The sequence below is a fragment of the Engraulis encrasicolus genome, unplaced genomic scaffold (assembly GCF_034702125.1).
Source record: "Engraulis encrasicolus isolate BLACKSEA-1 unplaced genomic scaffold, IST_EnEncr_1.0 scaffold_38_np1212, whole genome shotgun sequence".
Classification (NCBI taxonomy): Eukaryota; Metazoa; Chordata; class Actinopteri; order Clupeiformes; family Engraulidae; genus Engraulis; species Engraulis encrasicolus.
The window spans coordinates 867,343-870,382 of NW_026945687.1; the positions used below are offsets into that span (position 1 = coordinate 867,343).

Below are 3,040 nucleotides of genomic sequence, written 5' to 3' on the forward strand. Positions count from 1 at the left end.
AGTTTAATGTTATGCCGCTTCACATGAAATATAACACATTTTGTAAAGGACTCTTACCAATTATGTTTGCAATAGAGTTCAGTTATATATAAGGGGCGGGCTTAGAGAAGGTGGGGTCGGGGGAAATCCTGGTTCGTGTTCATAATGAGGCCCTTGGAGGACTTCAACAGCCCTTTGAATGAAAAAAAAGTTCCCCGCCCCTGCTATATAGTGACTGCAGTTCATCAAACAGTGCGCTCAGAGGTGAAATAGTGTCAATCCCCTAACTACAACACATTCCCCTCCCCCACGTATGTGTTTATAGAGGACCATGAAAACAATGGGAAAAAAAATCAGAGCCAATTGATGAACCTCTGCTTTTTTCTTTAACACCATGAACTCTGTTTTTTGGACGACCCACCTTAGCTCCAGTCCACGTTGTTCTTGGGTTGGGCGTATCAGTCAAAACTTACAGATAATGTTATCCTACTGCTACTATACAATGTATACCATTCAAAGAGGGGAAACCGTGAGACCTTTAACAAATGGCTCGTGCTGAGTTAAAACAAAACAAAACAAAACAAAAAATAAGGAGCAAACACTCAATGTTTAATTTCAATTTTGTATGACATTCAAATAGGGAAAAGTCCTTTGCGTAAGAATGTTTAACAGAATTAATTGTTTTTAAAACAAAATGCAAGCTATCATTCATTCATTCAATCATTTAAAAATAAAATGTATACATACTGTTGCATAAAATTGTGATTTGAAAAGTCATGTTATTAAAATAAATGCAAGGCAAGGCATCTTGAACATTTGCACATGTTGCATTATTAAGGCACACAATAACTTGATATTTTGTGTTGATTTAGAGGAGAGTAGCCAGCGCTAGTTCTGCTAGTAAGATTCGAATGCCACATGTGCATTTTGCAGAGCCAATCAGCAACCACCACTTCCCTTTATAGTGACATGTCTAACTCTTGCTGTTGCAGGTTCGGGTGGTTAAAAATCTCCTCCTCCATCCCCACCACCACCAGGTTGGTCCAGTCTACCTGTCTGCGGGGTTAAAGGTCCGCTTCCTGCTGCACAGCTACATCAGGCTCTACTGGCGCAAGAAGACCCGGGCTGATGATTGGACCTACGCCAAAGACTGTCTACCTTCTGTTAAATGCATAGTCAATTATCTTCTCATTAAATCGCATTTAACTAATTCCTCTCTCTCTGAGTCTTAAGGGCTGAAATATACTTACTTCCTATTTTATTCACCAAAGTCACCAATCCCTTGTGATACTATAGTAGGGTGTAAATGTGCTACTTATAATTTGAAAAATGAAAAAAGGTTGCACCATGCATAGGTTTCTTTATTACAATGAGGAAGGCAGAACGCCAAAACGCGTCTGTGTAATAAAGAAACCTATGCATGATGCAACCTTTTTTCATTTTTCAGTTTTACAATATTTTAGTCAGCACCCTTAAAAGAAGAGAAAAATTGTTGGGTGAAGCCTGCTCCAACCTTTATGAACTTTACTTATAATTTGGCCTGCTCTGATTTGTATTTTTTTCTTGTTACTCTGAAGTGTTAAGACACCTATTGATAGTACGTGGTCAGAAGTAGTAACTTAAACACACACACAAACCAGATACTTCAAAAACATTGAGACAACACCATGGGAAAGGATGTGGGGGATGCCATGTTGTCCCTTGTTATAAGTAGTTAAATCTTGCACTGTGGTCGGCCGGGAGTATGCATGAGGCACAGCAGACTTGTAGTTTGTGCAGTTCCACCGATTCAGTGATGCAGCTGGAGAGCTGGTTGGTCCAAAACCTGGAGAACAGAATAAGATTTTAGTAAGTTATGTGTATCACAATAACTTCAATATTCCAGTAGATCAGTTGTTTCTGAAATACCCCAACCAAGACCCTCTGGCACCAACAGCCATGTCATGTTGAAAGTAATTTAAATAATTTTTCTTCCCCATTCTGATGCTCGGTTTGAACTCAGGTGATCTCAACTATGTGTACTTGCCTAAATTCACAGAGTTGCCACCATGTCATTGGCAGATCAGAAATTTCTGTCAATGAACAGTTAGAAATATATAAAATATAAACGTTTTAATAGAACTTAGTTTTATGTTGTCTGTTAAACAGATATTGCATTAAACATAGTCTGTGCATATTGTGGAGATATATTTTGTGTTTATTGAAGTATTTTTCAAAATGTTACTTTTCAAAAGGGCTTTGGCATTAACACGTCTCGATGAGTTATGAGGAATATACAATGCTCAGCAATAATGAGCAAACAGCTTGACAATTTCGATGGGTGAGGACAAAGACAATGAAGGTGTATGGAGAAGCTTACCACTGATGTGTTCACTGCCTTGCCATAGCTCAGCTTGGAGGTCAGCACGGTCATTCAACAGCAACTGAAAGTGGGGGAGAGATTACATTACATTACATTTAGCTGACGCTTTTAACCAAAGCAACTGACAGTTAAAGGTTAGGTTGAGAAATATAGTTTAGACAACTTCCACTGTGCTCCGTTAAGGTTAAGGTCAGGAGAGTTTATATCAGCTGTATTTAAAAACAGACGATCACTTCTGCCCGCTGTCTTTCCCAAGACGCTTTTGGCAATTACAGATAACTTGTGATCGGTTGTCTTGAGATTTGTTTGTGCACATGAGTCTGTGTACAGAAGTGCAGACCACGTACATCATTTCGTTTTCACTTAAAAATCAAATGAAAGTGAATGGGCATAACATAACTGCAGGATAGCACAATATCTAGAATATGTATAGGTCACTGTCACACAGATGAAAGTACTCTTATTGCCATATTCTTGGGCAAGTAGGCTTAAAGGACCAGTTCAGTCAATTTCAATATGCTGTTGTATTGCTCACGCTACCCTTGACTTGTCAGTACTCGGTGATGCCACGAGATATGATTATTATCCGAGATGAGCTTTTCTAATGGGGGCAGCGTTTGTTTACATTTAAAAAAATGTTTTTGCATAGGACTACTCCAAACATTTCCCCGAAAGGTACCGCTGTTTGCTAGTTGTCTG

At 38.9% G+C, this 3,040-nt stretch overlaps 1 long non-coding RNA gene across 1 annotated transcript; it reads right to left on the bottom strand.

The window, feature by feature from the left end:
* Positions 1 to 567: 567 nt before the first annotated feature.
* On the bottom strand, positions 568 to 2,573 carry LOC134443891 (uncharacterized). Its single transcript, XR_010033761.1, has 2 exons — positions 2,339 to 2,573; positions 568 to 1,804 (listed from the first exon to the last, which is right to left on the bottom strand). It is a non-coding gene; the product is annotated as an uncharacterized LOC134443891 (long non-coding RNA).
* Between the last annotated feature and the right edge of the window lie 467 nt (positions 2,574 to 3,040).